This window comes from Astatotilapia calliptera, chromosome 1 (genome assembly GCF_900246225.1).
Source record: "Astatotilapia calliptera chromosome 1, fAstCal1.2, whole genome shotgun sequence".
In the NCBI taxonomy this organism is placed as follows: Eukaryota; Metazoa; Chordata; class Actinopteri; order Cichliformes; family Cichlidae; genus Astatotilapia; species Astatotilapia calliptera.
In genome coordinates this window covers 19,623,098-19,650,574 of record NC_039302.1, presented here as the reverse complement: position 1 = coordinate 19,650,574, position 27,477 = coordinate 19,623,098, and the positions used below count along the sequence as shown (strand labels likewise).

The following is a 27,477-nucleotide window of genomic DNA, read 5'->3' as shown; positions in this document are numbered from 1 at the left end:
CCTGACAAGACTCCACAGGTTGGATCCGAGTCTGAGGTTCAGATAGAGAAAGAACATAATAGGCCGTGTTTGCCTTTGGTTGTATTCGTGCCTTCACGCTCTCCTGGCCTCTCAGTATTATTGTGTGCTCACTGTGTTTTCTTTAATTATATGGAGTGGGATTTTGTTCAATTTCACAGTTGCACAAACATGCAGCAATTATTCCTGATAAGTGATAACGAATCACTGAACATTAAATAAGTGTGTTCTTGTGTGCGGGCAAGCAGGCACGCATGTTTGTGCCTCTGCACCACGGACTTGAGCTCCATGTCACAAACTGCTCATGGACATAGAATTCCAATTAGCGTTAAATATAACAAGAGCAACTGTTCTGCATGGGTGTGTCACTGTGCATCCATAATCCCATCCATAATCCCATCCATAATCATATTCACTGATCACTTGTTTGTTTTGGCAGCACTGTGGCCTTGAGTCATTTGTTTGTGTGTTTGGATTGCAGTGCAAACAGTGTAGTAGGAGTTTTCATTGAACATGTTAATCCTGCAAATGGGAACTGGACAGAAACTGGAGAAGCTCCACCAGGAAAGGTATTGTGTTCTCTTTCTTAATATGACCTTCTTGGTCTTTAGTGTAACAGGTGGTTTATATCTTGTTACATTCATAAAACCTACCTCCTCCAGACTTGACCTGATACCATATCATGGGTTAACAATGGTTGAAGCAGTGTTATGACATTAACATGTCTGTGTTTGTCATATATTCTTGAAAGCTTGGAAAAAAAGAAGGCAACTACTTCAGGCTGGTGAAAACATTTCACCTCTAATCCAAGCTTCAGTTCTAAAAGAAATGTTGGAGAGTCCCAGGTATTTCACCTGTAGTGAAGGTTGTCCCATTTGGAGTTGGTCCTGAGGGTTGTTGCCTCACTGTTGATCAGTGAGTCATCACATAAGCCCTGGTGTGAAAAAAGGTGTAGGGCTTTACCATCACCGGGGGTTGAGGGTGAAACCACTGAGACCTCGCCTCAACCTAGCACGGGACCTATTCAGTCACCTGAGGCAAGGTGTGAGCGGGAGCTGAAGTGCCTGGGAAGGGATCTCAAAGCTCTTCTATGTTGCGCCGTGTGTTTGCGGAGTGGCTGTTTGGTTTCTCCCATACAGAAATCTGAACACTCCTCACTTCACTTCACTGCATACGCAGTTGTTTGATGGAAAGTGAAACATTTTCACAAACCTAAAGAAGTCGAGTTGCCTTCTTTTTTTCAAGCTCTCAATATTAGAATGTACGGTTGCCTATTGAAGCACATCACTGGTGTTTATTGATGATGTGAGGAATTCTGAAGGGTACAGGGCTATGCTGTCTCCTCTGATTCAGCTAGGGCCCGAAAAAACTGACTATACGGAGCTTTAGCGTGCAAATGGATAATGACACAAAAGCATTTCTCAGCAATAGAGTGTTTTTTGTTATTAAATATAAAGCGTAGGGCAGAGAAACCCCAAAACCAAGCACGAATTAAAGGCAGCTGCAGTAAAGGCCTAGGAGAGCGAAAGAGGAAATGCACAGTTTGGTGACGTTACTTTGTCTAATTATTTTTGAACCTCTGAAAATGGAGGACTGTCTAAAAACAGCTGCAAACAGTTAACACAATATTTTGTTAAAACTGAAACTTTTGTGTTAAATCACATCTTGATAGGTTGATTGGAAACTCTACGGCTTGGCACAGAAGCATAGCATTCGTTGTGACGCAGCATAATTAGAAATACAAAATATTGCATTTTCAGTTCATTAAGCGTTACAATGTTCAAATAACAACTGAACATTGTCCTCTGCAAAACAGCGTACAACTTTTCCGTTTTCATTTTATTATGGTCAAAGAAAGTCAATACAAGTATGTGAAAATGTGAAAAAAAACAGACTGTTGTTTTTAAAGTTTTATTCCAACAACACATACATATGTGGAATAATTAAACTATGGGATTACATTGTCTTTTTCATACTTATTCTCACAGTTTTTGATAGTTTCATACACATTTTTATAACACTTTCTTTATTACACTTCAACCATCTGAAAGAAATGCTGATTGTAAAAAATTTAAAGTAAAAAATTGTCCTGTAGAGAAATACATTGAGTTAAAAGATGAGGTGAAATGATCTTAATTGTCTAAATCAGGGGTCCCCAACCCCCGGGCCACGGACCGGAGTTGTTTGGTACCGGGCCGCGAGAGTTGAGGCTCAGGTGTGAAATGTATGGTTTTCAGGGTTTTTATCGGTTTTTAGCGTTATTTTGTTATCGTTTTTTTCATTAACTCTGTTTTCCTGGGTCTTTTCACGTGTGTTGTAAATAAATCTTATTTTTTTCCGGTACCGGTACTAGTTTTATTTTGTTGTATTTATCTGCGGTCCGTGAAAATATTGTCGGGCACAAACCGGTCCGTGGCGCAAAAAAGGTTGGGGACCGCTGGTCTAAATAATTATGTGTGTGTGTATGGACAGTTCACCATCTTTGGGTGCACATACACATATGATCCACTTCTTTTCAAATGACCAAATGTAGAGAAAATGTGCCATCTAGCCAAGGCAAGATTTACCATATGGCCTTAGTGTAATGATTAGTGTTAAGGATGCAGAAGGAGTGGACGGCACGAGGCTGGTCGGGTGTGTCACAGTCTTTTCTCCAAGGTGTCAGCAAACTAACTACAACCATGGAATGACAATTTGTATCATTTAATTAGAGCACGCTTCTTTTAGCACAGTTCATTTATTTTAATAATGTTTATACACCTTGATTGTTTCACAATATAGTTTTTTTTTTTTAATTAGCTCGGATTGATTAAATTGCATTGATTCAGTATCCTTATTAAAATAACCCCCTGCCGCTCTCCTTCCTTGTTTTTCATAATTAATGGTACGACGCGGGGCTTTGACAGCGCTGCATATTTTTATAATCAAGAATTATTTATTGTGGTGGCTGTCAAACACCAGCACTCTGACAGGCATTTTAAGAGTTTGCAGAGGTGTGGCGGTGCCGTGCGTGGTCACAGAAGTAAACAACAGTGACATAAACCACCAGAGGATGAGGAATTAAGATCATGACACGTGTTTTCTTTTGTCTGAGCTCAGATTAAACCTACACTCACCACCTCACCTATTCATCTGGCCCTCACCTTGGCTGATAGGCCAGCTGCATGTTAAATACAGGCCTGCACACATGCAGACACACGAGTGCATACGTGTGCCTGCTTGTATGAGATCTCATTCCAAACCCTGGGCTCTTTTTAATTTTGATTGATGACTCTGTTTATCTTTGAAACCCCCCTCCCCCCCCCCCCCCCTTCCCTTCACTACCTCGTCAGCAGCCTTACTCCATCCACATTTTAGACCCTCTACTCATCACACCCCTAGTATGAAAATGATATTAGAAACAAAATGAGATTTGAAATTTTGTGTTAGACAAGCAGCTTGATGAAAGGGTTTCATAGCCGGGCTTAATCCATGGAAATTTTATGCTAATAATACTGCCGGCCAAGCAATCTAGTTGAAAATTAATCAGGGGGCTGGATAGAGGAGAGGAGAGGAGAGGAGAGGAGAAGAGGTTGCTCCACATAAACACCCCCTCCTCCTCACCCTCATTCCCTCTCTCCACCTCTGAATCTCATCAGAAATAGCCATGGGGTGTTGTCTTTGTGATGAGGTAGGGAGAGAAATAGGGAGTCAGAAAATTACACTGCAGCTTAGTACTGATTGATGCAGTAATGTTTGCAGTAATGTATGCAGCCATGCAGCGAGCCACCTTATTATGGATTAGACCTCTTCCCTTTTCCAGCAGTCGCGTCCTGCATTACAGAGGACACGCACACAGCTTTAGAAACACCTTCATACACACACACCTCTTTAGCCGCATCTGTTCTGCTTTTATTATTCTGTTTATCCTGTTCAGCCCACGGTGGTGACTTTTTTTTTTTGCATGTATCATTTTCTTTGTGTCTAAACGGTGATTCAGCCTCAGTCCGTTTGTTCTTTCCCCTGTCTCGTCGCACTTTCATGAACAAACATACACACATCTTCACTCGTTGCCTCCCTGTATTTATTCCTCTTTCTCGCTAAACCCTAGGAGTCATCATTAGAGTGAGTTGCTAATGAAGTCATTATCAAATTTCGCCTGTTTAAAACAACACAATTAGTACCAACGCCTTAATGATGTTTGCAAGTTAAATGCAAACTAATTGCTTTTTCCCCTCCATTTCTCTGTCTCATTTCCTCTCTCCTGGCTTGCTGCTCAGTTGGAATAAAGAGAGTAAATGAATCACTGAAGTGTTTCATGGATGTGGGTGTGTTTGTGGGCGCATTTTTTCTCGACCGTGTTACAAGTCTGTGTGATTTATTATTTTTACCCCGAGAGACATCTGTTACACCATTCCTTATTTTTGTAATGCATCATCAGCCAGAGGAAAAACAATATTATCCAGTCTGGGATATTGTACTCTGGAGTCTAATAATCTAATGTACACTAGAGCCGGTGTCATTAAAGTGGCAACGGAGCTGTAGGAAGATGGTAGGTACACATCTGTCTCTCTCTGAAACCCCACTGGTGCTTGCATTCTATCCCACCAGCTGCACCAGTGCAAAACACACACATACAGGAGTACGGCACACACTCACACATGCTGTCCCATAGGTTTTTCTGTTGGAGCTGTGATGATCCTACCAGCAGGAGGCAGAAAGGAGAAACACACAGTGAGCTACAAGCATCTTAGACACATTTCTGCAATAAGAAGCCCATGGTAGCACAGCTCTATTTATGTGTGGCAAGCACAGAGAAGCCCTTTTCCATGGTGTGTTCAAGGTGGGGCAGTTGCACCTACATCTGCTGGTCTGTGTGAAAGGTGAAGAGCTAGAATGGAGCAAAAATGTTGTTTCACTTTGATGCAAGCAGAGCCAACATAGAGATAGATGCTGTGTTACGTCTCGATTCTGGCATGTCAGCGCGCCACCTGAAAGCACACGCTGGAGTGACAATGTGAACAAGCAAAGTCGTCTTAATGGTGGGGTGCGTTATAGTAGCGATCTCTCTGAATGGGACTGCAAAGACTAACCGATAGCTAGGTGACCGTTACAGGCAGATAAACAGACTGCAAGCCTTAAAGTTTCTGTTCGGCACAGAGTAATATGTGGCCCTGACAAACCTAAGGATAGACTTGTCTTTTTTCAGCAGCCTGTAAGCCAGTTAAAGTTGACCTCTGTGCCCCTCTCTCTCTCAGATAGAAAAGCCATATGCGGGCTCTAGAGAAAGACATGAGACACGGATGCTAAACAGTTCCCCGGAGCTCCAAAAGCTCTACAAGTGCCAGTCTTGCATGTGTGAAAGTATCCTTTTGTTCTCAAGGACCCAGTGATACACCATAATACCCAGAGTGCATCTGCAATGTGCCTCCAGGTATGAGATTAGCTTGCCGCTTTCATAAATGGCACATTGAACAATAAAAATAAGGAGTTAAAAATACTACCATTCCCAGTAAGTTACCAGTTGAATTCCTGTCTAAAAACAAAAGGTGGAATTCCAGGTCTTAAAAATTAGTGTTTAGACGTGATCTGGTCATTTCATGAATGCTTGTAATTTTGATAAAAAGGTTACTGCTCATTAATTGGGCTGAAGGGAAGGAACGGTATGTTTGTAAGCAACAGTATAATGAACAGAAGCTGTGTGTAAAGGCAGATGTTTGAGGTGGCATTTGGCACCTTTCTGGAGATGATGCAGTTAGTTCTGTAACCACCTGGACAATTAGAAAATATTTGTAATTTTGCCTCTGCAGTGGATTTTAAATCAAATAATCAAGATGTGATTGAAGTACAGACTTTCAGCTTTATTTCAAAGGATACAACAAAAGCAACAAAAGCATTGCATGAACATTTTGGGAATTACAGACATTTGTAAATGTATTAATCCATTTTCAGGAGCGCAAAAGTAATTGGACAAAAGAATATCAGTTTAATTAAAAGATTCTTTCTTGGATACAAATCATTTGAAGTCAGTGACTTCTCAAAGTCTGTAAGCCATGGACATCACCAAGTGTCCCTTAAAATCCCCTGCCACGCAGCCAACTTTGTTGCAGCCAACTTCAGTTGCTTCTCATTTTTGTAGGTCTGTAGCATACTGACTTCAAAATTCACTTGCTACTTGTTTCAGCACATACATCATCAATAAACTCCATTGACCCAATCATAAATGGCCATGACATGACCTCCAGCAGGTTTGACAGATGTGGTAAGCTTTGGATCAGGGGCAGTTTTTCCCCTCATCCATTCTTTTCATATTGATATGATATCATCACAAAATTTAACTTACAGTACAGTGTTATTGTAATTTTAAGCATTTAGTTATATGCTGAGTATTGCAATAACATATTGAGATATATTCTGATGTCATCAGCTGCAAAGCATATCCCCAAAGGTGAGTTTTGTCTGTCTGTTTTATCTGAAAGGATGAAGTTCTCGGTCCGTTCCTCTCACTTCAGTCATTTTTATTGCTGCTAAAGGTTGCTAAGCAGTCAGTCTGAACAAAGCTGTCATTAAAAGCTGTCATGTATGTTTGTTATGCGCTTGACAGACTGATCTGTTTATTTTACGAATGAGTCCATCCTAAATTAACACAAACATGTGGAACACTGTTATGGGTATTTTCAGCAACAGGCAGCAGTCACCAGTCCTCTGAGATAATGAGCTGTTTATAGTCATATGAATCCAAACAGTGTGATGTCCATGCTTTGTGTTACTTCCTTGGCTTAACTTTATGTTACTGTCTAACATTGGTGCACGAGATGGGTGTTCATCTTCGTAATATTCCTAGTTTTACTTTGGTACAACACTCATTGTAAATCCCATGTGTCATATCTGTCTCTGTTGTTCCTTTCTTGGTTAAAAATTCCAAACTAAGTCCATATGTTTGATTTAAACATGGACAGCTTTTTTTTTTTTCAAAATTTCTTTATCAAGTGCCTCTGTCTTGCATGAATTTTATTATTCTACTACTAAAAGATTGGGCGGCACGGTGGTTAGCACTGTTGCCGCACAGCAAGAAGGTCCTGAGTTCAATTCCGCCATCAGGTATTTGCATGTTCTCCCCATGTTTGCGTGGGTTCCCTCCGGGTACTCCAGCTTCCTCCCACAGTCCAAAGACATGCAGCTTGTGGGGATAGGTTAATTGATTAATCCAAATTGCCCATAGGTGTGAATGCGTGAGTGAATGTGAGCGTGAATGGTTGTCTGTCTCTGTGTGTTAGCCCTGCGACAGACTGGCGACCTGTCAAGGGTGTGCCCCGGCTCTCGCCCTATGACAGCTGGGATAGGCTCCAGCACCCCCTGCAACCCTGAAAAGGATAAGTGGATAGATGGATACTACTAAAAGATGTAATTTGCAATTTATGTAAGAAATTATTTATAATTAGTGTCCCTGTATTGATATAATATTGCCATGCAAAAAGATTGTGATACTACATTGTATCAGCTTTTCTTTCTTCCTCCTGCCTTCCATCCCTATTAGTCAGGTTCTTTTCGATGTTTTCATTGTATCTCTGTAGACCTTGACAATGTGATGCCTACCTCTGCTAGTGTTCTTGACTTGGTTGTGTTGTGACGTTTTCTTAACCATGGAAATAATTCTATGATCAGCCGCTTTAGTTGTCTTCTGTGGTCTTTCATATCTTCGTGTAACAGAGGGTATCTTCAGAGTATGGGAGATGCATGTATGGAGATGTATTACAGAAAGACTTTGAGCTACAAAAAGTTTAAAACAATGTTTTTATAAGTGACAACTTAAACTGCATGCGCTGAAAATATATGAGAGATGGAGACTGAACTGCAGGTTTTCTGTGCATACATTTGTATGCATCACTGGCTTTATCTACTGTAGGAGTATCTGCACATACACAAGCCTGTAGCGAGACAACGAGGAGGCATCATCTCAGCGCATGGATGGTCTAAAGTGGAACGTCATGCTGAGGGAGAAAGATGATGGTAGAGACCAGTAGGAGAGAAGGTCGAGGTGGCTATAGGTCTAATCTGGAGCTCACCTCCATCTGTGATTGAAGTGTGGACTGCAGCTTCTCACATACTTACATTCACAGTCATTTTCTTCTAACCTACAAGCCTAATAAACAGACTCTTCTTGTAAGAAGAGTATCCGGATATCTCCGTCAAATGCAAGACCTTATTAAGAATACTGAAACATTGTTCCTTTGTTTTCATATGAATCCAACACAGTTAAACAGTTGTGATGATAACAAAATATAAAAGAAGATTTTTAACAAGGAGTGCTGGATATACCTAATGTACCTGTTTCAATTGCTTATTAACACAGACACTCATATGGCTGCAACTCTGTGCATTTAGGCATGTAGACATGGTCAACACTGAGCATCAGAATGGGAAAGAAAGATGATTTAAGTGATTTTAAACATTTGGTGTGGTTGTTGAAGCCAGACGGTCTGGGTATTACAGAAAGTACTCATCTGCTGGGATTTTCCCACACGACCATCTCTTGAGTTTAATGGTGTGAAAAGAGAAAATAGCGAGTGAGCAGCACTTCTCTGGGGGAAAATGCCTTGTTGATGTCAGAGATAGGAGGAGAATGGCCAGGCTGCTTCAAGCTGCTGTAGTAGTAACTCAAATAACCACTTGTCACAACTAAGGAATGCAGAAGAGCATCTATGAATGTCAAACCTTTAAATATTGTAGATGGGCTACAGCAGCGGAAGACCACACTGGGTGACACTCTTGTTAACTACAAACAAAGTGTGGCTACAATTTGAATGGGCTAACCAAAGTTGGGCAATAGAAGATTGGGTTGATAAGTTTCATTCTCTGCTGTGAGATTCAGGTGCTGGGTGAGACACCAGCATGGATCCATCCTGCCTTGTATCAACAGTTCAAGTTGTTTGTGGTCATGTAATGTTGTGGGAGCTATTTGCTTGGCAAGACTTTAAGTACCAACTGAGTATAGTTCAAACCCCACAGCCTATCTGAGTATTGCTGCTCACCGTGTCTGTCCTTTTATTATCATCTATCCATCTTCTAATAGTTGCTTCCAGCAGGATAATGTGCCATGTCATAAACCTCAAATCATCTCAAACTGATTTCATAAATATAACAATGCGTTCACTGTGCTACATTGCCCTTCATAGTCATCAGATCTCAGTGCAATATACCACCTTCGGTGTCCAATAGGAAATTTGCATCATGGATTCACTAAAGTCTGAGCAATGTTTCCAGTACCTAGTTGAATCTGTGCCGTGAGGATTAGGGCATATCTGAAAGCAAAAGTGGGTCCAGTCTGCTACCAGCAAGGTGTAACTAATGAAGTGGCCAGTGACTGTGTTTACCAATCTGACAAAGTTTGTATTATTGCAGTTATTGTCACTGTACCTCCTTTAACATATCCTCTGTACCATAGATGTAATATCTATATTGTGTCTGGTTTCCTTTCGTAGTATCCATATATTCAGAGTTCCTTTTAACAGTCCAGTTCTTTGTTTCTACTGTAAAGCATTTGAATGACTGTATAATTATCAATTATCATTTTTATACCGTATTCCAACACTTCTATTTTATTAGTATTACAATAACAAGGACTTAATGCTCTTCCATGCCAAATAAGGGTGGTTTGTGCCCATCACTGGGAAAGGCCCTCAGCATTTTAAGACCATGCCCACAGCAGTGACTAATTGTTTGTTGTGTCAGTGCTCGTCGTGCCCGTTTGCCTTTAATGGAGTGTAGTGTGGTGATCCATCAGGCTGTCGAGCAAGCCCCGTGTCAGTTGAAGTGGCTGTGTGTCAGTGGGGCGAGCGTACCGTGCAGATGTGATTTACTGCCCTGCTTGTTGCGCCGCCTTGCACCTCTGCTCATAGCCATGCAGTGCAGCCCATTCCTCTCCTCTTCTTCCCTTTCCTCTCCTCTCACCTCAGATTGATTACCAGCGCAACTGCCTCATGACACTCGCCATCCTCTGGCAACCTTTTAGTGCCATTTTATAGATGGTTAGCACACCTCATTTGGCTATTTATACATCTGTAAGTGGCCATGAAATATAGATTTGTCTTGATGGGTGTCAACATCGGAGCTATGGAAGCAGAGCTCGGTGACACCTCGTTATTTTAATGGTGTGAGATGAAGGGGCCACACGACAGGAGTAATTTTAATACACGGGCTAAATGATACTGTTTTTATTTTCATTTAATGTTTGCACTCATATTTTACTCTGAGCAAAAAGGCTCTTTTCTTGCAGTATTTAGTTGGTGCTAAGAGGTGTAACGATGATGAGGCTGGGAAGCAACCAAGGATGGAAAGGAGTATACACACACACACACACACACACACACACACGTAAAAAAAATCTACATATATTCTATGTGAATCATGAGGTGGTTAACAGTAACATGATATGTGACCTGTCATACACACACACGCACACACGTATTTCAGCCCATTCACAGGCAAGGGTCTCATAGGTAATTAGGTGCTGGCACCCACTCAGTGTGATGTGATGGTTAATTGAATAGTTAACACATCAGAAGCAGGCCTGTGCAGATTGGAGGTGACACCTGTCAGAAAGCTGTTCTCTCCCTGCCCAGGACATTTCCTGCTCTGCCTGATACATATGTCATCTTTGTGGAAATACCAAATTAGGGGCAGGTAACTGAGTGAGTGCAGTTCAGCAGGTGTGGAGATAGCTTGGGGGTGGAAGAAGGAAGGCGCTCCTCTGCTCTGTCCTTCAAGAGAATTTGTAAAGCTCAGGGCACCTGTCCTCACTTCACCTCAGGCCATTTCCATGGTTATGTGACAGGAAAGTGACAGCTCCTTGTGTTTGTGTGTGTGTGTGTGTGCGTGCATGTGTACGCAGGCTCTCCCCCAGAGGTGTGCTCAAGGCATCCAGCAGTGGAGTACGCATCGTGCAAACGCAGGGCCACCTGAGTGGAAGTGTCCACATTCAGGTATAGACAGCTGTCTGGCAGGTAGACTGACATTTGCCAAAAAAAGAAGAGCTTCTTATCGAACTACTTTCTATCCTCAAAAATTGTAAGAGGTTACATTTGCTCAGGCACCTTAAAGAGAAAAGGGGATCGGCTGCAGGCAGAGGTCCTGTTAAGGGGCAGTGCAGTCAAATGGAGGTAACAGTTCTAGATGAGAGGGTTAGCACAAGGAGCAATAGCCTAACCAGTGAGGCAGGTACCAACTGGGCACCTTACCTCCAAATGAATTGAGCAATTAACTCTCACACACATGCACTCTGACACACTATACTCATTATGTCCTCTCACTTCCTCCGCAGGAGTGCAGTGGATGGAATGAGGGAGCAGACTCATGGATCTGTTGAAGACAGTAGCGTTTCTATAGAAAAGAGCTGTGCATGCACAGTAGCAAAAGCAAAGAGGCCTGATTGGGAGTACTCCATTGATGCAACACACAGTGGCACAACATATTCTACTGAGGTTTGCACAGAAGCTCAGACAAGACCCCTGCAAAGACCCAGGTCAGGAAAGGCAGTGCAGCTCATTTCTGTTTGAGAAAATGTTGTCATATAGTTCCCAGTAGTTTGTGTCAAATCTGCAGTGGTCCAAGGCAGTATGCTTATGTGTTTAGGTCAGTTGTGACACATCACATTTCATGTTGTTCTAGAATCTTCTGTAACTTATTTATATCAATAACTTACTATCCTGTCTTAGTGGAGAGGTTTTTCTTTAAAAGAAGCTATTAAACTCCCAAATAAAGTAATGACAAAGACATTGAAACAGAGAGGATGATTGATCATGTTAGAAGCTGGGGACTTGGGGATAAGGGAAGCGAATGACAGTGATAAGTTTTGTGTCCACTCAGCTTGTCTCCAACCCTGGTTTTAATATTTTGTGAGAAACATTCACCTGAGTGATGCCCCAGCTGATCACTGGCATGGAAATGTCCCATGAGTTTCAGTTGGGGCCTTTTTTAGGTAATGCATTCTTCGTATATACAAAATATGCCTATCCTCCCAATGCAATGGTGCACATGGAAAAAGAAATATATATGCAAATAAAGACACTGAAGCTGTGGTCAAACAGATACTGAATTATTTCAAAAGGTAAATGCACCAGGTTGGGGGTCTGTTTAAAACAGGTCAGTGAATTTTTTGTAAAGACTTTGGAAACCACCTTTTTAAGTGTTATCCACGAAAAGGTTTCCAGCAATGACAAATGTTTATCTAGGATATGTGTTTGAGTGAAAGGTTCTATACATTAATTTTTGTATACATTTCTTTTGTAGATGTACATCTAAACAGGGATTTGCATGACAGGTGGGAGAGGTCTTTGTTGTCAGCATCAGCAGCCACAAGAGGAGCATTAACTGTGAAGCTGCAGGTATGCTGTATTTCATGCAGTATTATCTTGAGATTACATTTCATTTATATCTTATTTTATTCCTACTTAGTAAGAAAAACAGGAGGAAATGATCTTACTGTAAAGTACTTGAGGTTTCTGCTGTGGATCTCACGGATCTGTGGCAGACTGTTGTGCTACCACTGTGACTCATAATATTCCCCATTCCCCCCACACCCACCACCATTCATCCCATTCCAAACCATCCATGTATGTGTGTGGGCCAGTCACTCAATAGGTGGATCATTTAGGGTCGGAAGCCCCGTGTGAAATCAGATGTTTAACTGTCCAGCTGAAGCGGGACACGAGCATCTTAACCAGCACCTTGCCAAAGGTCTCGTGTTCAATCAACCGACCGGGGCTGCTGTGAGTATGCTCGCCACCTGCCAATAGGCATTAAGAAGGATTTAGTAATTAAGTGATAGGCTGAGGACTAAATTGGGTGTTTGTGGGCTGGTGAGCCACCCCAAGGTCCCTGCAGCCATGCAGATAGGGGATTCTAATTGCCAGTAATATTGATCAGCTTGGCGAGGGGGGTGCACAGGGAATTCACTAGCCATCGATTAGCTGTTACTTCACCTCGCTTGTCAATGGAAGACAGGGAGGTGAGCATTGGAAAAGCTCCAGGCTTTTCCCAGAGTATCCTTCACCACCAGTAGCTCCTGACACTTGCGTACACGGTCAGTGACACAGCATATTGTGATAGAAGTGCTTTCTAAACTCCTCCATAGCTAAATGATATCTCATAGGAAATCTAGAAGTAAAGCTGAAAACAGAAATGGGCTTTGCAAAAGGCTCACTAGCCTTTTTCCTCAAAATTAGTCTCTGTGGGTTTTTAAGGGCTCTAAATTGTCTCTGTGGTCCTCGTGTTGGAGGGAGAGAGGCCACTGAGTTTGCATACTCTCTTATATTTAATCCATTTCTTCACCTGGTGAAGAGATCCTGGTCAGAGCACTTGCACATACTTTTTTAATTCAGCCTCCGGTGACACATGATCATCAAAAAAATAGCACACATCTGGTACACAATATCATTATGGGCAGAGTTATTTAAAAAAGACTCAATAAATGTTAAAACATTGTCTGTTTCAGTCACACGCACACACACACACACACACACACACTGCGCTGTATTGATTTAGTTCCATGCACGACATACTTACAGCACTTAATTCCTGTGGTTGGGCTCAATAGAGAAGAAATCAATTAAGAGATGCGTGAACGAAGTTAATTTTAAGATCTTGATTTGTCAGTATTGAGTAAAGTTGGGCTTTACTGTTAAAAAGAAATTATTGTCTTTAGGTTTTTTTGTGTACATGGCTGTTGCCCTAACCCTAAGAGTTATGGTCACATTCCTGCTTAAAATGTTTTTGCTCCATCATATTAATTTCCAGTAAGGCTCACAGAACGTGCAGGTTCCAGCTTGCATTTCCAGTTCTGGTGAAATGATGTTTTATTTAATTCCCAGGGATCATTTGTACTTATCCAGTGAAAATATTGATCTCCTGTGTATAAAAATGGAGACGTCCTAATGTTTGTCTACCTTCCTTTTGGTATAACAAAATAAACTGTGCAGCTGCTTTCATATACTGTTTAGTGTTTACAGTCTGGGATCACTGCAATCAATGTTTATTAAGCTCACATTAGAAGCATCTTGTCGTATCCTTTTTAGGGACCAAGCACAAAGAAACTTCAGTGAAAGACAATATACCTAAGCAACTAGAACACACTCAAGTTTGTCTTCAGGCAGGGAAATAGCACATGTTTAATGTTAACCTTTCATCCATCGATTTTCTTAATTGGTGGAGCCTGTACCCACTGTCATAGGGCAACAGGTGGGGTACAGGCTGGACATGTTGCTAGTCTATCATGGAGAACCTTTGTCAGACATACTTTGAATGATTGAGCAAATAATCTCATCCTATGTGCATGACAGTTAAGGATCAATGTATCATCAGTTTGACAGAGAACCAATCACAGTTCAGTATGGCACTCATGGGAATCAAATCAACTTGCAGTGTGTTATGGGACAGTCTTTGACACTTCCACTCTGCCACTGGCATTTTTGTAATTTGAGTCAACAAACTTTTTTTTTTTTTTTGTAATTTGCTGTTTGACAATGTTTAGTATTTCAAAGCAATTTCAGGTAGTCTTTTATGTCTGTGCCGAAATCAAGTGCAGAAGCAGAAGCTGTGAGGTTTGCTGCCCAGCAGTCTTGAGCCTGAGTCATTTAGAGCCTATTACAAAGCATCAATATATTGATTGAAGCAAGTGTCTCAGTGTACTGCTCTGTAAACACACAGTTGGTTTGGCTGTGCATGTTTTATCTGCTTGAATCTTATCAGGATTTAAATCTTTTTCCTCTTCTGCTCCATTAATTGTGGCAATATTGGCTTTTGAACCGAGGATTTGAATCACTCCTCCTTTGCGGTGTTTAGCTTTGGGTTTCCTTTCAGTAATGTGTGCATTTCCCCCCCCCCAGTTTTTTCCAGTTCCTTGTGATATTTCCACATACAGTACACAATTACTTTAAATCATTTTAATCCAAATGCTGTTTCTAAATTTAAAGGATGTACTTATGTACTGAAAACAAGCCAGGCAACAGGAATAACGGGTCAGAATAATCACTAAAATGGGACAGAGGGACAAATGAAGAAGACAGTGACTTTATGTGCTGTCTTACTGGAGTTATGAAGTTTTTGTTTGCTAAAGCTGCATCCAAACTGGAACCAAGTCACAACAACGAGGCGAGTAGCCACAGAAGAAAGTTAATGACATTGGTGACTTTACGTGGCTGCAGGCGAAATAACTGTTAGCAACATAAAGCGAGCAGGAACCGAAATAAACTTTTCTCAACTTCCAGGCAAAAAAACAATGACCGTGCAGGATACCATCGATTAACGTATGACCTGGTAATAACACGTTAACTAGGCATTTGGAGCCCCTCCAAAGTTATCCAGCCGTCAGCTTTGGTGCGACATGTGGGAAGCAAATCGCATCCAGTGAGCAGGGAGGCAGCATGGACACCCAAGTTTGTGATAACCTGAGAAGCAAGTCATCTAGGACAATAGGTCTGTCTACTAAGTCTCAGAGGAGTGTGAATCTCAATGACCTCAACCTTAACATCATAGGTCAAGTTTTCTGAAAGTCTTATGAATGTAATGACTTCAGAATGAAGCGACACAGGATTTTAAAATTCCTGCCATTGGTACATCTACTAGGACTTAAGAGTACCGTAGTATTTTTAAATCAAACAACCAAGACATAATTGAAATGCAGACATTATTTAAAGGGGTTTGCCAGAAATATTTCATTAGCTGTTTAAGAGTTAAACATTTTTATTTAAAAAAAAAAAAAAAAACTTGACATCTAATTAAAAAGCAGGTTCATGGCCTGTTCTTTTATTTTAAGTTAAAAACTAAATGATTTGGAATTGAGCTGTTTGATTTGCATGTAGTGTCTGTTTACTGGAACAATATGAGGCTTCAATGGTACAGGATAAGCACTATATGGACAAAAGAACTGGATCTACTTATTACACATAGAGGAGCTCCTCAGCCATGGAAAAGTCTGCCGTGAAGCTCCTGGCTTACAGTTTTTGCGCTGATGTTGATGGCAGAGAATGTTCCGAACTCAGAGCATTGTTGACTTTTACACACTATACGCCCCAGCACTTGTCGGCCTGCTCTGTAACTTTATGTGGACTGCTACTTCACTTCCACTTTGCAGTAACATGACTTAGCTGATCTTGTTGCAGTATTGGCAGCAAATCGCAGCTTCAGACAACGTCCCAACTCCAACGCCATCTGTGAATCTAATTGCTTGCAAACATAAAGAGACAGTCCTGACAATTTACCACTTTTGTGACAAACAATGTTGTCTGTATTTATGTGTTTATCCATTGATGACGTTCACCATATGGCGAGCCATACGGTCGCATCCGAGTGTCTGCACTGTTTGATTTCCAAGGTCGTTTTGTGATCTCTGAAGGGGGATTGTTTCCCCATGCTCGTCTTCTGATTGAAGCCTAGCTAGAACCATTTATACACCACTCACAGTCACCCTCCAGCCATGCTCCCAAATTGAATTAGTTTCAGTCTGAATTTGTGTTTCAAAACTAGTAATTATTTTTTAACCCCAGAGGAAGCCAAGAGAAATGAGTCAGATTTTCTGAAGTCATGAAATTTGACGATATATGATTTAACACCAACCAAAGGGACACAAGCCTGAAGCACAGCAATTTACCAACCATTCATCTGTTAGCAAATTAAATCACACCACATTTGACATCTTTTGGAAAGTTGGATAAATCTGATGAAAAAGTTTTTCTCTCAATTACCATCAGAAATTAATCTCCTTAATCCCAATTTGATCTCTTTCATGCATATAAGGGGTATCTTTCATCTGCCCACCTATGCGCTTAAAATGTTCGCCACAGAGTTAAGATGGAACGTGACTGTAAAACTTAGTCCTTTGTGAAACTCCGGGATTCTGGCTCCATGAGATGAGAGAGCTGATTAGGGGAGATGAGGACAGAGGTGCGTAACTGACAGCCATCCATTATCTCTTTCTGTAGCTGGTAGAGGAATGTAAGAAGTCTCCGGGAGTGTGTCATAGAGCTGCAGAGTGCCATCCAGAGGTTGGTATGGTTCAGCTGCAAGCAAAGGTACAAAGCAGAGCCACAAAAATGTACCTCTGAAAATGTAAATCTTTCCTTTTGTTCCAGGTTTTGTTTTTTTTGGGGTTTTTTTTTTTTTAATTTTTTCTTTTTTTTAATCAAATGATCCAATTTAGGAAGAGACAAACCCAATTTTGAGTCTGCTTATCTTAGTCATTCTCTGCTTGGAGAATGGCTTTTATAATTTCAAGACAGGCTTAATTTTGAGAAATCTAGAACAACTTTTGGATACCCTGCCTTTCTCTAGTTTTGTATATATTCCTCTATTTCTATTTTTCCTGTTTGTTATCTATTCCTGCAGTTTTATTATTTATAATTTATTCCTGCACAGTTGGCATGGAGCACCCATATTTTTGTTGTACATGTGCAATGACAATATTCTATTCTATTCATACACTGGAGCTTAAAATGAATAAACCTTTCATGTGGTAACCATATTCACCTTGGCTTAGTAAAATTAATGCGGAAGCTGTTGTGTGATTGCATTGGAGTTTAAGATGTACCTTATAAATTGGCCTGTCTGAGTGAGAGGCAGAGAAGAATCGTGGGGTGTCGAGTCTTCCCCGTGTTACGTCTCATCTGCAGCAAAGGATTTTCCAGCTGAGAGCGAAGGCCAGCAGGAGAGGGCTAGCTTAAAACTAAAGAGGTGATCAAAATACAGACCACCAGCTGACTCTAACATGACGATTCAGAGCAATCGCACTCGCCCAGAACTGCTCTCAGCATCCAAGCAGCCAGGACCACAGCTGATACTGATCAGGTCTAGTTACACACCAGCTCTCCCTTCTTTAAGCAGCACCTTGAGCTGCCAGTGCCCTACGAGCCCCAAGCACAGCAATGATGTGAGTGCTTTATAATAGCAAAGAAAAGGAGTCTCGTCTCGTTTCTCTCAACAGCGGTATCTTTTTAAGATGGCCAGAGCTGATGGAGGGGCACGATGCCAGCCCCTTGCAGAGCATTTTGGTCATTAGCGCGGACCGCACAGCCTGTTTCAAGTAGGCCTCCACAGGTCACTCTGTTCACTAATTGTACACTGCAGGCAAGATCAGATTCTGTTGTCAAGAAAAGGGGAGAATCGTAGCTTTGCCCTTCTGTGTATTCCTAAAGCTGATAAGATAATGAGGTCTTTTTCTGGGCTCAAGGCGTAAATGAGCAGTAGTATTAAATGGTTTTTTTCCCCCCCCACATTAACAGCTGAAGAGCGCATGGTTTCAGTCCACCGGAGACCTCAGTGCTGCATTTGTATTTGTTTTGTTAGTTTTATATTTGTTTTGGTCTGGACTTTTTTTTGTTGTACACATTGTTACTTGCTCTTTGCTCTTCAGTGCCATTCTTTATATCCATGTTGGTGACTCCATGCATGATTTTAGACGCATGTATTTTATTTCCTCCACGTGTGTGTGTGTGTGTGTGTGTGTGTGTGTGTGTGTGTGTGTGTGTGTGTGTGCGCCGAGTCCTGAGCCAGGAGCACATCTCCGGCTTATCTGGAAGGCCTGGCGTCAGCTTCCTTAAGTGCTGTCAATGTCACATGGTAAAAGCAGCTCTGCAGCCTCTTAATTAGTTTAGCAAAAGCATCCTTGTCATTTTGCGGTCAGTAAACTCCGTTAGAGAAAATTAAGTCCAAGCTTCTGCCACCTCGTCAACCCCACACAGCCAGCCCAACAACAACAACAACAACAAAATAATGATTATGTGCTGTGTACATTTGTGTGTTAGCTGTTTTCACTTTTTGCTTTTAGAAATAATTGCTGTTGGTTGTGTGGCAGCATCAGAGGAAGGGCATTAATGATTCTCACTGGCCGTGAGGAAGCACTGTGCCGCAGAGGGCGGGAGAGAGAGCAACTCATTTTCTACAGTACAACTAAACGTGTGTGTGTGTGTGTGTGTGTGTGTGTGTTTGGGTAATATATTTTTAACAGCTTCCTTACTTTGTTTAGTGCATATTGTGTCAGACTGTAACAGTTACGTCAATGGTATGTGCATACATGTTGTGACTTTAATGTGTGTGCATGTGGCGTGTATGTGCACGGCTGTCCTTTTTCACGGATTAGCTGGTGAATGCTGCAAGAGGATGATCAGACTGGGAGCACACCAGGGTTGCTCTGCGATCACATAGGGATTACGGGGGATATAGAGCTGTAGTTGATTCCAGGCCCGCCTCCAGTTAGGCTCATCTCCGCCACACTCCCCTCACACATACCACTTTAATTGCCTTTGCTTCTTTCATTACTTTTATTGCCTCTCCTCTGCTTTGCGTGCTCCCTGGGCTTGTGGAAAGGTCATTGTGATGGCGCTGGTGTGCTCACAGCCACTGACTCTCTGAATAGCAGGAGATGATGATGCGGAGGCTGAAGCTCGGCAAATGAGTGACACATCAGGATGGCTACTGACAGGCTGTGGATAGATTTTTGCCTTAAAGTCTATTAAAGGCTATTATAACAAAAGAAGTCTTTAAAGGAAGTCAAAACTAGGATCATAGTTTAAAATGCCAACTAATGTGTGACATTCATTAATCAGATTCAATCAGAATACTCATTTAATCACAGAAGAAAGAAAATGTTTTCTTACAGATGCTTAAATAAAGAACTATTCAAACATTTCAAAGTCAAAACAGTGCTATGTTGAGTATCGACTAATACAAGTGAAAAGGAGGAGGATTTATAAAGTTCAATGGCCGCAAATAGGAGTGATTTCTCGTGGCGTTCTGTGATGCATTGTGGTTAAATGAGTTCTTTTGTTTAAGGTGCTGTGCAACATGAGAGAGATGGTGGAGAGGGATTGTCCAGTATTGACGGTAACTCGGACAGGATCCTTCTTTCTGAAACCTTGGAAAACTCAGTCGAGCTCCACGCCCTGGGTTTGCAGATTAAAAAAAAAAAATAGCTGTGTATATATCAGTTTAAAATAATAAAGAAGTATTAACATTACTTTAAAAATGGTTATTATCCGTGTGCTAAAGGAGTCAGTGTGTTGGTGCAAAAGCATTAAAGAGTTGATGGCCCTTGAGACATGCTCGTGCTTCATTGTGTTCCCTGTGCACAACACCAAATTACTACTAATGTTAGTTTATTTTGTATACCAGCATTCTCTTGTTAATCCTGCTATAAAAACATGACACTTGCACTCAGTTAAAGTCTGTTGCTGTACTAGTTTTTTGTTGATAATTTTTATTCATTATTCTCTCGCATTGATTTGGGTCTTGCAGTTTTAAACATGCAGTGCAGCTACCAGGCCAGGTCTGGTTGCTGCACTGCTGGCAGTGTGGGAGTTGTGTGTCATTTTAATAAAGGTAATGATAGCATCTCCCAGACTCAGCTATGCCCTTAATGTCACTCTTATCACTGTAGGTCTTCTCAGTCCACATCATAACCAGTTTTTCTAAATGCTCCTTTGTGCCTCTTTGTGCCTTATTTATAAGACTTCACAGGCTTGAGTCTGGGGAAAAAAACCAAAAAAAAAAAACCAAGGGTACTGCAGAGCAGCATCACTGCTATTCAAACAGCTCCTTGGGATTTTTATATTTTACTTGCCTCCTACTGCCTTTGTCCTTTACTCCCCATCTCTCGCTTCCTCTGTCTCAGTCCCAGTACAAGGTAGAGGTTTTGTGTTGCATTAGACTGTTCTCGTGTCCACAAGAAGCTTTCCACTGTCACCCAGTCAGTCCTGAAATTTAACCAAGTCTTCTTTATTAAACACTCCTACTCTTAAGATCTTTCTGAACTTTCGTAGTAATTGGTTTTTATCCCAACAATAGCTAATGCACATTTTATCGCATCCCAACGTTGCTGCAGGCAAACAAATGAAAAGCTGGCACTGAAACTAAAGGAGCAAAGAACTAGTCTACGCCAAGAGAGAGAAAGTAGAGATAGGAAAGTTATATTTATGTGGTTTATTCTCAGTTGAAACAGAAAATCAGTGCACCTTTTTCTTTGTGTTTACAGGTTCACCTGCAAGAGGGCGGGGAATCGGCAAATTGAGGTCAAAGCTACGCTCAATGAGAAGACAGCAGAGGAGAAGACCTAGGTACATCTATCCATCTGTTTCCTTCTGCTTATCAAATTCAGGGTCGCAGGAGGCTGGAGCTCATCCTAGTTGCCGCAAGGCAAGAGGTCGGCGACAACCTGAAGAGGTTTCCATTCTGTAGCAGGGCCAACAGATGACCATTCACACTCACACCTATGGCCAATTTAGAATCACCAATTAACCTAAGCTTCCTTTGAAATGTAGGAGAAAGCCTGGGTCCCTAGAGAGAATCCATGCAAACTTCACAGAAGAAAGGCCCCAGTTTGAAATCTCATTGGGGTTTTTTTCTTTTTGTTCTTTTTTTTTAAAATTCCAATACTTCTGAATAATTGTACTTATTTTGTCTTGGAAACTTCTGACATTATATAAAATGTGAACTTTCTCTAGAAATGAAGGCCAGCTCCACTTTTCACTCCCTCCCCCATAAAGCATTAAACAGTTGGGTCAATATGGTATCTACATAACAGTCTATTCTTACTGGGTTTAAATTTGATATAGATGTAAAGAAAAAGAGGTGATTTTGATTTGGCTTAAGCTGTGAAGGATCGGTAACTACGAGCATATAAAGTAAACACTTAATCGAACTACCTTAAATAGCCTTTTTACGCCAGATATTGCAGCTTCAGTATGTGAAACAGAAATAAATCAGAAGAGGTCATACGGTGAGCCTGGTGTTGAGCTACACTTTAGCTGATACTCTATATAACAGGTATTGCAGTAAATAGAGTTCAGCAGCATGATATCAGCTGACACCTGATTTGCTTCACCGACAAACAAGACCTTTTAGTGTTTTCCATTAAAAACTTGAGCAAAAGTTGTTGGTATGGTTGTCTGAGCACCACCCCTGCCAGAATATCCCTCCGCAAGTTAGTGTGCTTCCTTTCCTCTACATCCTCTCTCTGAGCTGACAACCAAGACATTGCAAACTCAAATGTGAGACAGCCCACGACCGGCTGAAAATGATACTCCTTGCAAAGACCCCATTTCTCTTCAAAATGAGGGGCAGCAAATCTATACAAGCCCCTCTCTGCTTTTGCTCCGGTTGACTCCAGAGACGGTGTCAGTGACAAAGAAGCAAGCTTTCAGATGGAGCACGAGTGTTCCTGGAGTGGCTCATCTGAAACGTGGGTCAATAGAAACACTCACCAGCACATCACACAAACTGAAAAACAAAGATGCTGTATAACTCCCCAGATTTTATTGGCTGTCATGTTGATTTTTTCTTGTTCTGGGATTAGCATAGGCCTCAGTGTGTTGGTGTGACTAATGGTCTGTGTTTTTCCCGGCTGTGAAATCAGCAGCCCGAGAGCCCAGAACAGCCTGCACAACAGTGTTTGAAGTCTGCCTCCCCCATGGGTGGTGCCTCTGGGTCCTGCTGTCCTGCTGTCTCCGTCTCAGAGCGGGGGCTCTCCTTTACATACAGCCATGTTTAGCACTCCCCCCACTCCACTAATCTACCCCTCTACCCACTTTGTGTGCACCTCACTTGTGTGGCCCAGCCTTGACTGATGGCTAAAGCTTGTTAACACTGAAGACACATTTGTAGCTGGGAAATGTTAAGAGTGGCAAAGGGACAGGTGGTGATCAGAGGACATGGAAAGGCGGCGGAAGAGGTCTCACATTCCTGATGCAGTTTGAGCCTCCAGAGTTGGCAAACTTTTCCCCCACAACTAACCCAAGGACATTCTCTCCTCTTGCCAGACAGACAGATGAGTGTTGGTCGCTCTTAGTGTTCCCCAGGACCCCATAGGAGGCTTTAAGTAAACATGTCACTCAGCTATCACCATGGAAACTTGGGTTATTCCCTAAATATAATATGAATTTTATGTGTTGCTTGGGAAATAGTTATTTGGTGCTGGAATGGTATCTCCCAGATGAAGCCTCATTTCATTTTTCTCAACCAATATCACCTTGCTTCAAAGTAAGCCAGGTCTGTGTTGCCCGGTATTTGCCTGCAACACATTCTTATCTGACATCCTCTCAAATTGAAAGCAGGGAAATTGGGGCTGATTCAGGGGATACGTTTTTGGTGATGGAAGGACAGAGGGAGGGGAGAAAGATGTGAACCCAATCTGCTATGTGTTGACTGTACTGATTAGGGGCTTGTGCTAAGAAGAGCCTCTCTATCCCTTCATTCCTTGTGTTTACTTTGAACCCCACCGCCCTCCTCTACACGGGCATCACTGCAGAGTGCCCTCTCTATCCATCTCTTCTCCACTCCTCCATATCAAATGTATCACATGAGCCACAAGCACTACTTTGAATGCCATCTAGTACAATTAAAAAGATGACAGCTTAACTAGGGCTAGAAGGGGGTTTTTGCCAATCCATTAGGGAAGGTAGAGTAAGTAGAGTGATTAGTAATGTGAGGAGATGTATGACACATCAGAACCTTGACTGAGTTTAGGTTGGACAGCTGTGCATTTGTGCGTATTTGTGGAGAGCAGGAGAGTACAAATGCAAAACTGAGCCCATTAGGGGCTGCGGGGTTACTGGAGCAAAGTCCAGCTAATGTTTCGGGCCATTCAGAATGCCTGCGGGGAGCCGGGATTACAGAGCTGGTCTTAAAAGCGAAGCAGAAATACAGGGAATAATAATACATAGATAAATAAGGGATGGAATGGCATGGGAGAAGCTGGGAAAATAGCACATCTATTCTCACGCAGCATGTTTGTTTATTTATGGCGTCTGAAGGCCTGGTCTGGATGCAGGGTGGGGGGCTGGTGAAAGGCTTTCCCTCTCATACTCCAGCTCCCTAGCTTTCATTAAGTGTCATTACCAGTACTTTCAGAAAGCTGGCCAGGCTGAGACCTAACATCCCCTCTACAGATAGTTTGCCATGCATATGGATGCATTTCTGATCCCTCTTATCCACCACTGAGGAGGGGGAATTAGGCCAGCGAGGAGGAGAGGAAGGGGGGGGGGGTAAAGGGTGCATCCATATCTGACTTTAATGGCAGAGACGGAGCTATTACTTCAATTGAGGGACAGTATCCACGCTTGGCTTGTTTTTTGTATATGGTTATCAACACTGCAAGAATTTCACTTAAGATTTTCTGTTTTTATGACCAGAAAGGTCACGTACCCCCCATTTCTGTACAATCAAATGTGTTTTACACTCTTTAGAAGAGTTGCATTTTCATTTCAGCACAGTACAATGTACTCGCAGTGCTATTTTAAAATGTGCATTTCTAGCAGCGCGGTATTCATTAACAATTTGCTATTCCAGTTCACTTACTTTGAGAGCGTCCCCTGATTGATGGGGGGCTTGTTCTGTTTATTTGTATATCAGGGAATGAAAAATTCATATTGTGCGCTTTTCGAGCAGAAGTTATCTAGATTCAGTGTAAATGGTACTTGGGATTAGATTTTCACAGCAGATTGCTGTTATTAAGGAGAAAAATCCAGCTCCTTTGAGCAGTCATCTTCCTGGGAGGCAATCTATTTCTCTTTCACGCAGCCCGAGTGCTGGACCAGGCTCTTAATGCACTGAAGCAAAAGTGCTTCGGTCCGCAACCTTTCACGCCTTCAGCTCTCCTTTATGTGATTGAATAGTTAATAACTATGAGTCGCCTTTGAAAGGCGCGCCGTGGTCCTTCTGAGGCACTTCTCTTCTTTTTGTCTGTTTGGCTGCTGTACCTGCCCATTGCTCTGTCTACCTGCACATCTACTTTGCCCAGATGCCAAGTCAACTGATAGCCCACCCGTTTCTCCACCAGCTCCTTTTACTTTTATCTTTGTCTCTCCCCTGACTTGCCGCTTGTGTCTGGCTGTCTTGGTGTGCACATCAGAATTTTGAGCGCTGTGCATCAACATTTTTATTTATTTATTTTTAGTATTTCATCTCCTGCTTCTTCTTTCTCTTCACATTCACACAAACAGACAGACACACACTCCCTCACACAGCTCATTAGCCCATCCCACGCTCACAGCTCTAGCAGAATGTGACCCTGCCTAATTGTGTACCATGCTCATTTGTTCTCCCTGCGTGATGTGACGATTGCTTATTTATTCTCCTCAGGGCTCCCATCTCACATTAAAATGATTGACTCATTTCATTCACTGCACATTTTCAAGCTTTATTTGATAAGCTCATTTCCCTTGGCATTCAAATTCCTCCTTTTCCCATGCTTAAAAGTTATAATGTTACCGAGGCACGTTATTATTCATAGTCGGGATTGTTTCTTCAGCTAATTATCTGTGTTGGAAAATAATTTTGCACGTGCGATTCTGTTTATTCTGGTGGAATTGAGCAGTACAAAAGGGCAGACATTAACAATGCAGTTGGGATAGCTGAGGAGCCAATTGTGTACACAAAGTTGGCAGACGCGGTCAACAAGAAGCTTAAGAGGGATTGGGACGCTGTCGAAACTTGGCCAGAATAAGCAGAGCAAATTTGCATTTGGTTAGAATTTCCATCTGGTTAGAGACCTGTTTTACAAATGAGAAAGCCATCAACCTTTTTGTCCAGTCGTGTAATGAGGGAGTGTTTTGACACAAAAAGAACCATAACAAGTGATTGCTGATTGGGGATTTGGACAGCATTGTTACAGACGGATGTTAGCTCTTGTAATTTAGTCAGCTGACAGTCGATGTTTTCTCCCTTCAGCTACTGTATATCGACCAGGCCTCGGTGACACAGCACCTGCTGGAGGCTTACGTGCTGTGCTGCTGGGTCACTTGAGAATAAGATTTGTGCAAGTGACAGGCTTAAAAAGACGTGACTGGCAGAGCTTAGTAATGCATATGAAGTATCATTTGGCGTGAAACAAACAGAAGGGTTGATTCTGTTCATCTAGATGTAGCGTTTTCTGAAAACGCTACGTCTGGATGAACAACTCTTTGGATTTCCTTGCCTGGATGGTTGAGCATGAATCAACACAAAGAGAAGGGTACACAGATTGTTTGCGTATCTACTACAGGATGATTCATTGTCATGTAATAATAATTTAAAAAATAACGCCCTTGTTATGTTCCTGAGTAACTCTCCACAGAGTAGTGGTTCACACATTCAAAAGATCTCTGGTTTGAGACCCGAAGGAGACAAAAATCCATGGAAGAGCTGTGTCAGGGAGGTTACCTGGCACAAACATCTGTATAAAATCAAACATGTGAGTTACTGTGACAAGGAAGTAGCTGAAAGAAGTTTTATGTAGCTGAGCATTTAACACTTGAGAATTTTTGCCTCTTTTAATGATGAGGTACTCTCACAGTTGGGTCATTTATTTTGGTAAGACTAAAAAAAAAAGTGAAGCAGCAGAAGCCAGGACTCCGTATTTTTGAGGGAGAAATACAGTTCAGGCTCTGAAAACACTGGATCCTTAATGAGAAGTCTGATTGTATATGTATGTCTCTTTCTTGTGCTTTTGCAGTTTTCGGTTAGCAGAGCAGAGAGCCGAGGGAGGAGGAGCATCACTGCGAAAACCTTTGCCAGCATTTGTCCATCCAGCAGCCAGCAGTCATGGCAGCTGGATGGAGGTTCAGCTGAAGAGCTTGTCCTTGAAGTTACTTCACCCTTAAGAAGGCAATTCTTGAAATGGACAGACTGCATCACTCCAATGTGAGGGGCCTTTAACATCTTAATGATTTTTTTTTTTCAATCGTATACACTACCTATTTAAAGTAAATAGTTCAACAATTCTGTAATACCAGACTATAAAGGTGGAATATAAATGTTTATAATGTTTGATGTGTTTCTTTCCTTTCCTAGTCAGAATGTCCTGAATGACATTTTTCGTGTTGTTAAGTTGAACAAATTATTGGCTTAAAGTAATAATAATCTATATTTCATGGTTAAGTTTCTTTACACTGTTTTCTATAAAAGTGTAGCACTTTTGTTTGGAGTCACAAAAAGCATCTTCTCCTAGAGCAATAGACCCACAAGCCAAACTCCAAAATCTTAATGAGTGTACCCAGATAGACAAGAAATTGCATCCAAATAAAAGAATAATAAAGGCATCTAAACCGTAACAAGTCTGCCTTTGTTCTTCCACTCCACCCACCACAAGCAGGCATTGTTGCAGCTTTGAGGGCAGCTCTGAGAGTTCCATGCCCATCGGCCTTCAATCACATGGGATGTCTGAGTTTGACAGTATAAAGTCTTTCTTCTAGAATAAAATATAACCCCTAAGCAATAGTGGATGAGCTGTTAGTAGCCATGCAGTCCACAGGGATCTAGACCAAGCATGGTAGTACAGTATACACAAAGTGCTGGTTAGGGATAAGACAATGGACCAGTAAAAACATCACTCGATGCCGCAACACTTAAATTTCTCACCATTTGCTTCTGTTAGCAAATATTTTTGTTTCAATGGTAATATTTAAGTTGGCTTCACCAAAATTAAAAAATAAATAACGCTCTTTAAAAAAGTTAGTCTGT

At 41.7% G+C, this 27,477-nt stretch overlaps 1 long non-coding RNA gene across 4 annotated transcripts; it reads left to right on the top strand.

Annotated features, from left to right (window-relative positions):
* Positions 1–241: 241 nt before the first annotated feature.
* On the top strand, positions 242–27,083 carry LOC113022710 (uncharacterized). Of its 4 annotated transcripts, none has more exons than XR_003272442.1 (6): positions 242–587; positions 10,889–10,979; positions 11,318–11,518; positions 12,286–12,380; positions 21,017–21,098; positions 26,471–27,083. It is a non-coding gene; the product is annotated as an uncharacterized LOC113022710 (long non-coding RNA). The 4 variants fall into 4 exon arrangements; XR_003272443.1 differs by lacking the exon at positions 242–587 and adding an exon at positions 12,626–12,764 and having other exon boundaries at positions 8,673–10,979; XR_003272444.1 differs by lacking the exon at positions 10,889–10,979.
* Positions 27,084–27,477: the final 394 nt, after the last annotated feature.